The following is a 14,439-nucleotide window of genomic DNA, read 5'->3' as shown; positions in this document are numbered from 1 at the left end:
AGGTGGGCTTCTGAAATTTATCATATTGGTAAATATATATATATAAAAAAAAACCAACATTCAGATAGAGGATGCAAAGCACTTATAAACCACCTTCTCTTGTATTATTTTTCAGCATAGTTTAGATTTATCTGTGTATGTAAAATATCATCATACTTCACACTGAAGCACTATCTTTTTGCATTAATTTAACAGACTTTAAAACTGGATTTATGGTCACAAATAGACCAGCACATCAATAGCATTAGAAGTACTTATTGATCTGGAAAGATCAATCATTCTGGAGTCTCAACATTTATCTATGCTTCAAGAATCTTTTTCTGCCCATTACTTCATTCATTGGAGCTTTGGAACATTATCAGCTTGAATAAATGTCCAAATTCTTATTCCACCTTTTGATTATTTTTTTTTTTTCCTCACTTTCCCTTGTCCCACAACTTTTGAGAGAAGATGGTAAAACAACGTGAAGGTTTCTCACACTTTGTCTTGTGTAGCTTAATCAAAAGCCTTTGGCCACTGCTAGGTAGGAGTTATGTACTGGCACTTGATTGCTCCTTCACATCAGATCTTGATCATACGAAAGCCTGCATCATTCTCCACACTTCCATGGCTTGCCCTAAAAATACACAAGAGATAGGTATTATGTAATGCCTGTCTTCCCTCAAGCAAAGTAAATGATAATTAAAAGCAGGAAAGAACACCTTAAGTTAATGGAAAATAAAAGCTTTTAAGATTTCTGTTTCTTGGTTTAATTTTAAAAACCAGAAAGGAAACATGGGAATTGAAAGTCCAATATAAATGTAAGGAAAATAATTATATCACATATTTGTTTCTACTTCAGTACACTTCAGTCCATCAGAAATGCTTTTAGTGTAAGTGAATGTACATAATTACTGCTCTGCTGTTCTGATTACTCGTTATACCACAGACTGTTACAAGGAGAAGAGATCATTTGGCTGTCAAGATTTAGTCATAGTCATTAGTACATTGTCTTTATCTTAATACAGAATATGACGTTTTACTATGAGCTGCTGGTGGTACATTATATGCACCACTGCATTTCCTAAACAGGGAATCAATTATAACTGCCATTATCTTGTACCCTTTCCTGGTGTAAGTGGACACTAATTTTACTCCACAGAGTAATATTTCTTATTATTCGTCCTTTCTGTCACAGCTAGATTTGCACAAGCACAACCTAATGGAAAGGTCACAAGTACTGTGTCAGAGTAAGAATTGAGATGTGAGGTAAAGCACAGGTGTTCACTTCTGATTCATTTTGGTGGTAATTTCGTACTGACTGCCCAGTGTCAGAACTATATTGCAAAGAATTGAGACTGTATATAATGAAACTATATAGAAGAAGGGTAGATTTATTTTTTTTTGTGATCTTTGTTGTTACGTAAATGTGTCTGGTTCTTACCAGGTGTTTTGTTTCTAGTTTTAGTTCCTCTTCAGTGTGAAGGTCCCGTAGAGGTATATGAGTAATATTGTTCACAAATCTGTGAGTTCTTTTGTATGGAAATAACTGTTCTGCACTTTAGTGCTCTTCCAGAGCTCATTGATACCAGCTGGTGATATCAGCTATGCTCAAACACCCTTGATATGTAAATTCAGAATAGATTTTTGTTGGCATGAACTAATACAGCTCTGGTGGCTCAAAATTTTGATTGAGTCGGAAGCATTCAAATTAAATAACTGTATTTGTCCATATTAGGAAACTTAATTCTCAAGTACCCTTATAAATTCCAAAGGAGCAAAGTTCACTGTGTTAATTTTAGGTCAGCCCTGTGAATAGGGTGCGTGTGTTCTTTCTCCCGTTCCTGACTTGGGAGTACTAACATTATTACATCAGGAACATATTCCTTCCTCCTCAAATGTGTTCATTTCTTCCTTTTTCTGTTGACAGTAGTACTGAAAGTACCAGCAATAGTGCTTTATTTAGTCAGGGTTTTTTTAGGATAGCCTGACCTGTAGAGATAGTTCTTCATGAAAGAACTGTCTTAGTGGGAGAAAGAGTTTTAGTCTGAGAGAAGGTGTATGTGATCGTGCTGGGCTGTGCTTATGAAAAACAGGATGGAAAAAAGTGAAAACATTTGAAAATCATCATCTAGTACTGTGCTACACTGAACTGCTGTTGAATCTATGTCTCCAGAATGTGCTATTCACTTTACCCAGTGAGATGGTCTCTCAGGACTGCTCAACAAATTGTGATACATTCCATTTGGGCTGGTTTTGACTCTTGATACTGGACTGAAGAGAAAAATGAGATTAGCTAATGGCATTTGACACAAATATACACATGGGAAATCCAGCCCTTATTACTAAGGCTGTTCTGGTGAACAAGGACCTACCTGGGATGGACTTGTGCAGGAGAACTCCTGATGGTGCGACAGGAGTAAACCCTCTCCCAGAGTCTGCTGCACTGATGGGTACCTGCATGGGTTAGTGGTGGAACCAAAAAGGCGATGGGAGGGCAGGGAGCATTGCTTTTCTGTGTTTAGGGCTTTGGAGTGATGCAGGTCCTTGTTACATGGGCATGCACGGGTCTTCAATGCAGTTTCAGAGGTATTTTAACTCTTCCATATGGTGTACTTTCTGCTCAGCATGAATTTGGTCAAGATCTATTTTTCTTCAAGACTCCTCATAGTTTTCTGAGGTAAAGTTAAGGCTTTTCTTTGAATTTTTTAGTTTCAGGAGTGAGCTGGGACAAGGCAACCTACACAGCATATAGCACTGGGTGACTTCTTCAGTCAAATATTGTCATGCATTCATTGGCATAATACCAGCAAATTCAATTCGGCTTTGTTCGTGTTTTTTTTCCACTCAGTACCCAGGAACAGAAATACATAATTTCCAAGCGTGGGAGAATGCTCACAGCAACTGAAAGTCTTTAAAAAACTCTGAGAATAGGTGCTTGTGAGAGAGTGCCTGGGGAAGGAATGAAATGGCTGCAGTGTGTTGTTCGTGCTCTTTTTCTGTTTAGAAAACTACAGTCAGCCAGTTAGGAAGCAGAAGCAATAACACAGCTCAGGTGATCAGTCTGAAAAAATGGGTTGCAAATAGCATGAATAGTAGTTGTTTGACATATTAGTTGCAGTGGATTGGTTCTGCAAATTTTTATGTCTGCATTCAGCATTAGCGGAATAACTCTGGGTATCAAGTTTGTTAACAACAGTGCTTGCTCGTGACTAATTTGTGAACAGAAAAATGAGCTATGTTAGTTATGTAAATGGTGAATACTTCTGGCAGAGGCATTTTGTCAAACTGCCTCAGCATTTTTCAGGTATTAGTCAAAGCAGTATCTGATCAGAGTATCTGCATGACTCCTTATGACAGTAAGGGAACTGATGCCTTCTCATTCTGTAGGCTGTCTGAAAAGATGGCTAGATTCACATAAGGATTCAGCATCCTTAGTCACGTCTAATGTTTTTATGGTTGCCTTTTTAATCTTTAATAGAAGTTTTTCCAAGATTATGTTCAGTTTCATTTTGACATAATACTCAGTTTAGATTGAGGTTAAAGAGGGGTCAGTTAGCACTTAAAATCTGTACTAAATTTGTTCCTGATGAATCATACTAAAACTGTTACAGGAAGCCACATCATGCCTACTGCAGGAAGGGAGAGCATCCTTTATTGCTAAAACCAGAACAGTTGTTTTTCTTGTTTATCCAAATACGGCCTGGTAGGACCAGGGTAGTATGGTGTCTAGAAACATCACCCTAGGGAAAACTCCAAGGAGCTGTCCTCTTTTGTATGTGTGCTATACTTCATGTGCTTTGCATTTCCCTTGCTGCTGCAGTTAACACTGTAGGATATCCAGTTCTTATTTGCCACATAAACTGTATCATACTTTTGTTGCTTCCTACCCTCACCTCTGACTGCTAAAAACAGACTGGAGAGCCTAGTGGGGAGAGTTACATGACTGGTTGAGCTTTTAGCATAATACTTTCTTGAACCTGATTCACAAACTGCCAGAGACAAATCTCCAGGTAAAATAGAAGAGAATTTCTGAAAATTTTAGTCTGTATATGCTGAAGTCTTAGTGGTGTGTTTTTCTTGTGTTTAAAGCAAGAGGTTCTCTAACCAGAGCAAGAGTTACACATGTGCACAAGTGGAAATTAGGACTCCTTAAACAGGATAGCAGTAGTCTACCAAAATGCCCTGGTGCTGGACAGAAACTCTAATACACGTTACTTTCACAGTAGCTGGTGAGCATTAAGAGTATGGATGATTTTCTGTAATTTTTTCCTTTCAGTTTCTCTACCACTTCTAAAGCTGCCAGCGCATAACTGAACAATTCTTTCCAGCTATTCACATTGGATAAGTGGACAAATCTTATTATGCACACTTAACTTGTTATGGTTTGTGATTAAGCCAAGAAAGCACTCTTTTTTTCCCCGCCTCTCTAAAACATTCGCTATCAAATGAGATTTAAAATGCAATCCATGTAAAGCAATTCACATAGCCTAGGAGATTATCCTGGGAAATTTCATCTGATGCTGGAACCTTTTAGGCTTCATAACAGCAGCAGTACTAGCATCTTAAAAGGCTATTTGCAACTTCTAGTAACAGCATACCCACATTAAGCAAAATGGAAACAATGGTCTGAACAGAAAAAACACTAGACCCAAGTAGCTGTGCTATAAAGCGTTATTAATCCAGGAATGTTGCATACCTCCTGTGGTAAAATGACATTCTTGGTATTTGCTGGGGAATGTTTTCTCAAAGCAATGTTTAAGGCAAGTAACACTTGCAAACAGATACAGTTCGTAACGTAATTTGATTGTTTATAGTTTCCATTTCTGCTTAGATCTACTTCTGTGCTCCAAAACAGTAATGCTAATGGTTTGAAAGTAGATTTTGGACTGGAATACAAGTACCATTAGGAAAAAGGGTTTGTTCTGCTCTCTGAATTCTACAGGAGAGATTAGTGGTGTGCTGTGACAAGTTCTCCAGACAGTGAGTCTCTCAAAGCAGTGGGCCTTGATTTTGTGTTGTGTCATAGTACTTGCACACTCTGTTTGATAAACAATCAAAAATAACTGGCCCATTGTACGTGTATTCTCTGGGTTTTCATTTTTTTTTTTTTTTGTCAGATTTGGAGTGGAATAAACAAGGGTCGCAGTTCCTCAGCAGTTTGAATGTGTGAGTCTTTTGAAATGTAACCCAGCATGAGAAAAGAAGGCGTGAGAGCTAAAAAGTATGCCCCATTGAACTGTGACTTCTTCCTCATCTTGCTTATAGAATAACAATCCTGAAAAAAATAGTATTCTCAAGAAAGATTTAAAGAGCTTTAAGAAAATCATACCCTTTATGGTAGAGCTACAAAGTGTGAATTGCTCTGGTTCAGACAGGACATGATACAGGAATTCTTGGAGAGCGTCCTGTGACATATATAAAAGGTGGGACAATGCCTTCTCAGGTAAGAGAAAGCATTGATAGTGTGTCAGCATACGAGTGTAGAGACATTTCAAAAACAGTAAGTGAGACACCAATGTGTAACTAAGGCTGATATAATGAATAGTCTAAATTCGGAGGGGAGGGAGAATTTGGAAAAAGAAAGGATCAAAATCAGTCTCAACTGAACAAGAAAAAAAGAGACTTCATAAGTATTAGAAGAAAGAAGAAAATGAAGGGATGTGTAGGAGGAGGGGGATAAATGATGGTCTTGGAAGAGAATTCATAAGAGTTTTACTGCTAACAGATCTTGGTCCTTCTTTTAAAGAAGAGCAGGAATGTAACCTGGTCAGCACGGTCTTAGATACCAAGACTCAATAGGATCAAATCCCATATACTGCCAGTTGCTTTCTTCCCATAGGCACATCAGCTGAGGCTTCATTTTAAACACACTGGTTCCCAGTCCTGACAAAGCAGTAGCTCTGTTGGTGCAGGATTGCTAATCTGTCTGACAGCTCTCATGCAGGACAGTTGGCATGTCTGAATTTTGCATCAGCATGACCTGGAATGAAATACTAAAAATGGGCAAATGTCTGACAGAACGGAATTAATTGAGACTGAGTTTGCAATCTGTTTTCCTTGAAAAAAGAGTTTTTACCACTGCAAATGGTAAAGTATGGCGTTTTTTTTTAATACATAACTAATGAACTTGCATATGGTATACCTGTAAAACTTGTCCATTATAGGGATCATTGTTAATACCAAAGAAGGTCACGCATCTCCCATCAGCCTTATAGCAATTGAGGAGATGCTTTCTTAGTGTCTCCATGCAATTTCAAAAGCAGGTTTACCACTTTGTTCTATTTAAAATGAAAGTTCTCAGGGCCTCACAATAAGATTTGCAGTCAACACTTTGGAAGGATGAGCATGATATAAAGTGAAAAAGTAATGATGTGTCAGAAAAATAGCGCAGAAGAGGGTCCCCAGCTTCTTTCCCTGTCCCAGTCATATTTTCACACTTCTATTTTAAACCCAAAGCAATACCCTTTCCATCTTTTATGCTGATATTATATTTTTTCTGATGTTTAAGGTATACTGTTTTTACTGAAAAAAAAAAAAAAAAAGAAAAGGGATTATTTGAGTGTTCATTTAAAAAAACATAGTGAAAAATTATCCCAGTGCAAAGAGGAGACTGCTATAAGAGACCAATATGACTGTACCTGATGCTTTTCAGAGGAAATGTTGACATGGTCAGATGCTCCTCATATGTCAGTTTTCTGCTTATGCTCTGAGCTAGGAAAGAGTAAGTCAGCTCGAACATGGAAATCGGGCTATTCTGCTATCTGCTGTGAAATGAGTGCATCACAGTAGTAATGCTGTCGTGTGTTCAGTCTGCCTGGGGTGCAGGGGGCAGAACTAAAGTAGGCAGTCAGCACATGCATGTGGCCATGGAGATGTGCCCTGAACATGAAAGTTGGATTGGAGTCATGCAACAGTGAAAGCAAGAATATATAACTAAGAGTACTCAGGAGCGGCAAAAGCGGGCAGGGAGAAAGTCAGAAAGGCTAAGACTAAAGACAAATTAAAAAAAATGAACAAACCAAAAAAACCCAACCAAACAAACCCCCCCCCCCCATCCCTTAAGAGATTCTATTAATATACTTAAAGTAAGAAAAGGTAAATACAAGCCCAATTATGTACTATAAAAAGTAGTGACAAAAAGACTGAAATGGTCAATGCTCTTTTCATGTAAATCATCACAACATATATTTGTTATATATTTAATGAAAATGGGGTTAATGAGGAGATAGAAGTGCAGGTCAATATATGAAATAGTAAAGAACTGTGATGTTTAAGTCAGCAGGGACAGGACCAAGAAGCTCACCCTGAGGCACTTAAGAACGGGTCAATCTCTAAACTCTTAGGGATTATTTTGGAGAATTCATATGAATTCCCAACAGAAACATGGTATATGTTTGTTTAAAGGGACTCAGGTAAATTTGCAGCTGGTCAGCTTAACTCCAATTCCCAGGGATGTTCTGTACCAAATCATTACCTAGTTGGTTGTTATGTAGCTTCAGGATAGTAATGCAGTAAAGTTAAACCCAGGCAAGGTGAAGTTAATTTCCTCCCTGCCCTCCCCCGGCCTTTTTCCCCCATTGGTTACTGGTCTTGTAGTCTTGTCTCAGAAAAAAATTATAAAAATACAGAGGGGAAAAAAAAAAGACAGTGATGAATGGTCAGTTTAGCAAAGAGGTGAAGTTACTAGAAGGGTCCCATGAGAATATGTTCTAGGAATTATGTTGTTCAATGCATTTATAACAGAGCTAAAAATGAGGTTGAGGAGTAAAGCAAAAATATTTACAATTGAAAAAAAAGTCAAGATAGTCCAATGCAAAGCAGCTTAGGAAGAGTTGCAGAACTATTTTTCAATACTGAATGACTAGGTGATAAAATGGCAGATGAATTCCAGTGTTGACAAATGCGAAATAATGATCCCAGGAAAAAGAATTTCTAATGCATATACCATGATAAGTTCTACATTAGCTATTGCCATTCATAGGGGAGATCTTTAAGGTCACTGAGAGTACTTCACTGCAAATATCATCTGTGTGCTCAGCCACACTGAAAAGGCAAATAGACTCATAAAAATTATTAGGGGGAAAAAAGGAGAACAAAATAGAAAACATCTTGATGCCATCTATAAATCTAGGCTTTGCTTGCACATTGAATACAATGTACAGTTCTAGTCACTCCTTGAAAAAGGACATAAGGGAGACAAATACAGAGAAGGGCAGCAAAGATGATGAGAGGCAGGGAATGACTTCCATGTACAGATCTAATTAGGCCCACCCTTATGACTTCGAGAGGGAATACAACCGGGATATATGGAATGCAGAAAGCACATAGGGAATTTCTCTTCACTAATTCTCACGGTAGTCAGTGGTACTGAGGCCTGCTGTATTCAGTTACAGCCTTCTCTTTCCTTAAGTTGGAATTGAGTATGGATATAATCTCTATGAATGTACATGCATTGGTCCACAGAAGTTTCACTCATTTAAACATCACTATATTTGGGTAGGATTATAATTTTAAAGAAATACCTGTTATGGTAGTTATTGAATGTCTTTATTAAAATTGAGCTCTTCACTATGTGAAGTTAGATATTTTATTAGTGCTCTTGTGAGTCATGGCTGAGAAGCACTAACTCTCTACATGAATCTCAATGTTGTCGTCAATGTTATTGGTTTTGTAGTATGACCGCGTTGTCCCTTGAAAGAGGACTGAGTCCAAGAAGAGTGATTAGCTAATTTGTGAGTTATACTCTGTCAAATGTCTCTTTATTTTTACCAGTAAGTTCTCTTATGTTTTTTTTCCTAATCTGAGATTTTTTTTTTCAATAAAACTGAAATTGCATTATTTTTGATATCAGGGACCATAGTGACTAGAACAGGAAAGATTGATGTACTACAGGAATAGAAGAAAATGTTTCTAATGTGTTAAATAATTAGCAGAATTAGCAAAGGGGATTTAATAATCTAAATATGTTTTACAAGGCATAAGGTTAATTGTTCTTGCTTTATCTTCTGGGATAATGGTGACTGACTGCAGTTCTGTGGTTTACAGTTTAGTCTGCTATAACAATGCTGTTAATAAAATACTTTTAGTCGTGATGTGAGCGGCACAGCCTTCCCTTGCAAAACCTTCTGCCTTTCTCACTGATTCCCCAACTTTGCTCACTGAATATAGTAGTCATCTGAGAACTGCAGATCGCACAGATCTGTGCATGAGCCTGTTACAGTGTCTAGTATGCCACACTGGAAAGGTGTCAGAGTCCACCATTAATGCAAAAAAAGCACTGAATACTTCAAGCTTCTCTGCCTCGCTGTAATTATTCAGCCTCTTTTCCTCTTAAAGTTTGTGCTAAACTTCTGTGAACTTAATTTTGGACAGAACAGCTCCATGCTCCATTCCTTGAATAAGGATAGGAAATTGTGTGTTTTTTCTCAGGTTAAAAAGCAAAATATGACAGTAGTTTTTACATTTCAGTGCTTGGGCTAGAGGTTTGGCAGAATCATTGTGTCAGAGACATACCTTTTTTAACAATAAAGGTCTGCATGCACACACTGGCAGCTGAATAATTGTCCATTTAGTGCTCTGAAGAGGGATGGGATCTCACAGAATAAAACTGGCATAGGTTTGACCATATGATTAAACTTTCAATTCAGGCCCAAATGGTGAATGTGAGGGCGAACCAGAACTTTCTACCTTGAGAACTCAGCTTTACCTCACTGCTTCAGAGGATTTGATTAGGCTTAACTTGTTTGATTTTAGCATAATACTAATTTACATTAAATGACAGGAAACAGGTGAAATTGGTACAATAAACCTCTCTTACAGCTGATTCTTTGCCTTTCACCTTTTGCAACAATAGATGTATAAACTGTGATCATACCTCTTTATTCTTTCCTGTTGTTTTGTTTCTATGACATATAGGTTAATTACTCTTAATCAGCCAGTATGTGTGCAAAATGCTTTGATTCACACATTTTTTCCATTTAGCAGAGCAACAAGGAAAGTCCTATGCAAAGCCAGCTGAAAGAGAAAAGGAAATAAGTTTCTCGATAAAACCCCACCGATTCCAAGGGAATTTGAGCTCACAGCCTCCAATGGCAAAGTCATGCAGCGAGTCAGTTGGGATTGAGCCACGTCTAAGGCAGGCAGCTGCAATATAGAGTTGTTGGAATTAGTCACGAGAGGTTGTCCTTGTGCCTCATACGTGTCAGAGGAGCCTACTGACACTGGCGACCTGGATTACATCTTAGAATAGGCATAATCCCAGTTCACAAAAGACTATCTCCAGTCGTGAAAAATTTGTCAGAAAAAATTAGGCTTTGTCCCAGACACTGCTTTTAATCAGCTTAATCAGCAGTATGCGATTATGTGGAACTTCATTTATTTTAAACCCAAATTAACCTCTGTTACAGAGCCTCTGTTTAGTTTCTGCAAATTAACAACGGGATATGACTTTTTGTGGCTGAGGTTATGCTAAAAAAGTACACATGTGCAAAAAATAATAGACAAGGAAATGGGAAGCTTGTTATGCTTCTCTTGTGGTTATGTTCCTTATTACTTATTTTAAAGAACAAATAGTGCTTCATGTTTTCTGTTACCTTTGGCTGCAGCAATTGCTGTATATTTTTTTTATGTATGTTTCCTTCCCCTACTGCTTCTTTCTCCCAAATCCCCACAAAAAAAGCAAGCGCTGGAAAGACATAGCAGCAGGACACCATTGTCCCCTTTCCACAGTGACTGGGAGACACTGCAGGTGAAGTCAAAGCCAGGATCTTGCAGAGTTGGGAATATTTCTTCAGTACTGTTCCTTCCCAGTGCTGGTGTGCTGTTTGTTCCAAGTCTCCCCCCGCCCCTTATTTATCTCACCTTGATTCCAAATGTGGCCTTCATTAATCTTCTCCCTCAACTTGCCTCCCTGCCATTTTCCCTTGAGTGTTCCCTCTTCCCATCACTTTTCAGTTAGCTAATCCCCTTCTAATTTAACTGCTATTTGCAGCCCTCTGACCTGTGCTTTCCATCCCTCGAATGCTGCCTTTTGTCTGGTTAAGTTGATGGGTATCCTGTCCCTCTAGAGCAAGTGCAGCAAGATGAGTTCAGGGGCTGATGGTGCTGCAGGTCACAGGGAGTTCCTAAACCTAGCTCTGACCTCCATGGGCGCAGGGTTTGCGCATGGCTTAGATGAGACACTGTATGGGAATAGACAGTGTTGTGTTCTTCTACCATCTATCTCTTTTGAAACATAGTGTGGTTGTTTCTTGTTATAATAGTTATTCCTAGTGCTGACTCCAGTTTTGAAATACCTGTTTCCATTGTGACCAATTCTTGTCACCCTGCTGCATACAGAGCTGTTTCCGCTTCCCCCAGCGTTTGGTTCAGTACATACGCTGCTCTTAGAATTGACCCATCTATTCTGTGTTCCATGGATGTCAAAAGAAGGAGGCCTACTATAGAAATGGACAAGTAAAAGTCTTGTACTGTTGCTCTTTGGAGTAAACTGAGGTAGACATTGGCAATACATGTTAAGAGTCTTCGCTTTTACCTTGTGAAGTAAGTAGGGGAAAGTGCATTTGAAAGTTAGCAGACTAGGAGAGAACAGAATATAAATAGATTTATGGAAGTGTCACTGAGTGAAGATGGAAGATAAAGTGCTGTTACAATTGCTGTTCTCAAGATGAAACTTATTAGGCAGTGAGAGTACTGTGCTGGCCATCCCAGCAAGGTGATGCTGTCAGAACAGAGTTGGTAGCAACACCAGCTTGTAATCTGAAACACAGAAGCATTGGGAAAGATAATTTACCCATCCTTGTGTGCACTTCAGAGCTGGTTAAGCATGCAGGTGGATAAATTAATCCTTATGTTGGTATTGAGACTTAATGAATCCAACTGTTTCTATTTAATCAGTTGTAACGGGACTTTCTTAATATGCCTGTGTTTCAACTGGTTTCCAGCTTTGCCTCGTGGATCTGTGGCTCCACGGTGAAACAGACTAGTTTACAGCACAGCAGTCACTCCTGAACTACCCCTTGAAGTCACATTGTGAGAGTGCAAAACTCCGTCAGCTGTAATTCCAAAGAATGATGGTAGTGATATTACAGACAGTATCATTACCAGTGAAGAGCAGTCTTGAATGCAAAAAGCCAAAACTTTGGTTTCATTTCATTGGGAAATCTTTCAGGAGTGAACTAGTTACCGGTTTAAACCATCTGTTTTCTATGGTCATACCAGTAATAGAAGAAGTCCTGAATCTGCTGCTGATCACTGGAATTTACCAGCATCTGGATTTTAGGTAAATATCTGAGGTGTATCTCTCCAGCTTGTGTGAAAGGTCAGAGTATTAAGGCAGCTTCCGTTAGCTGCAGGTCTCTCAAGACTCCTCTCAAGCTCTAGCTGTGAAAAATTTAAAAAAAAAAAAGCTGTGGGGAAAGGAAATATGGGCTGGCTACTATGGCTTCCTACTTCTGAGGGTGATTTATGTGTACCACTAGTGACATGAGGTAGCAAATGCATTTAGATTTCACTGTGTATCATACTCCCTTTGCACTGAAGTAAACAACTGCGCAGGGATGATAGAGAGCCGAGAACTTTTATGTTGAGCTTTGTCACTGTTCATGCAAGATTTTTCAACTCTGCTCTTTCCTTGAGCCACAGGACTCTTACATACCACCTGGAGAGCCTGGCCAGTGAGATTATGCAGAGACTCCTAGGCCTGGCTCTGGAAAGACAGGAGAGAGGTGCTCAGGAACAGCAGAGGATGTAGGGCTGCAGTGGTGCTGTGAGACCTTTTCACTGGGCAGATTTTAGCCAGGAGAAGACTCAAAGGAAAGCTAGCAGTGGGGGGATGTTTGTCCATTTGGTTGCAGGAGAAAACAAAAAAGGAAGGAATGGAGACAATGCAGCTTTGCAATTGCCCTTTCCTCTGAGATTTCTTTAATGATTCAAGCCTCATCTCTCTGCTGTATTGACAGAATGGGATTAAACACAAGGTGGGTGGAAAGGGAGGAGGAAAGCATACTGAGTAGATCTTAACCAGGCCAGCTTCAAAGTTTGTGACAGCAAGCAACTACAAGTGCACATATGCAAGCATTAAGCATTTCATTTATAATATTGATAGACTGCATTTTTTTCTGTTGAGTTTTGCTGCTGAAGAAATGACATTTAAGTCATTTAATAACATGTCAGTGGTAGCGCGTATTGTAATATCTGAGTCTTGATTTCATGTATGTGATGAAGGCTGGGAGTCATTAAGCTCTCTGAGAAAGTGGGGGTTGTATAGCCATACTTCCTGTGTGTTGTTATTTTTATCACCTGCTTGTAATAAAGGACTAATTGTTTCTTAATGTTTTGATTATACAGGTACAGAATACGTTTTCTGGTATGCTCCCTTTGTAATAAAAATGATGCTTCAAAACAGTAATGAAAAATTAAAGACAAAAGCACATTCAGAGTCCAGTTGTTCCTGTTCATTCAGTCACACCAAAGCTTCCCTAAAGCAAGCAAGTGGTGTAGCTGGTAAAGACACTGTGCAAGGCAGCTGGGCGTGCCAATTTGTACCTTCCTGTAAACATGGGAATAGTGCAGGATAAGCTGGAACTTGTTGTAAACCTCCATTCAGTGGCATCTGCCCTGAGTGCTGGATGGAAATAGAAGGGGAATAATTCATTTTGATTAGAAACTGAGGAATTAAGGTTACAGTCGGCTCCCTGCCAACAGCTGCTGAGTGTGACAGGGAACCATTTTACAAGATGATGCTGGGAGGTTTTCATAGTGATGTTGGCATGACTCTGAACCAGCGGGTGCTGAGATTTTTAGGATTTGTTACATGTTATTCATTAAAGGAGAATTGCAATCAAAACAATTCAAGCACTCCTGAAGAAATGTGGGACTCCACTCAGACAGCTGAAGTAAGATGAAATCCACTGGAGCTCAACACTCCTCACTGGTATGCCAAATCTGAAAGAAAACTGTATGAAGTGTAAGATTAGATCATTAGATTCAGACAGTGGTTTATGATATAATAAAAACACTTATGTCCTTTAGTACAGCAGATACAATAGGCATGGGAGAAACCCTATGTCTTCCACGACGCAATGCATAAAAGACAGGGTGAATTGTGTAGTTTACCAGATGAGAAGTTCACAGAAACAGTCAAGGTCTGTGAACTTTGCAGTGTACTGCTGGAAGGGCTAAGTGGATTTCCTTGCATGGAAGAGAGGAGAAACAGTGTGCTTGGCTAGTTAGTGACTGAATTTTCCATGATATTTTTGTTGTTCTTGTTCATTTGCTTCACGTCACTGTCAACTTTGTCAGCTACTGTAAAAATATTTTTAACTGGAGAGCTGAACACCAGTGAGGTGGCATCTGTGCTTCTGATGTTATAAACTGTTAGTATTTATAATCTCTGGCTGTTTTGACATCCTTTATATCATAAAATAGGCAGAGGAGGGGCATCATTCTGTATTAGAA

This window comes from Platalea leucorodia (assembly GCF_965183815.1).
Source record: "Platalea leucorodia genome assembly, chromosome: 4".
Lineage (NCBI taxonomy): Eukaryota > Metazoa > Chordata > Aves > Pelecaniformes > Threskiornithidae > Platalea > Platalea leucorodia.
This window is presented reverse-complemented; position numbering follows the sequence as displayed.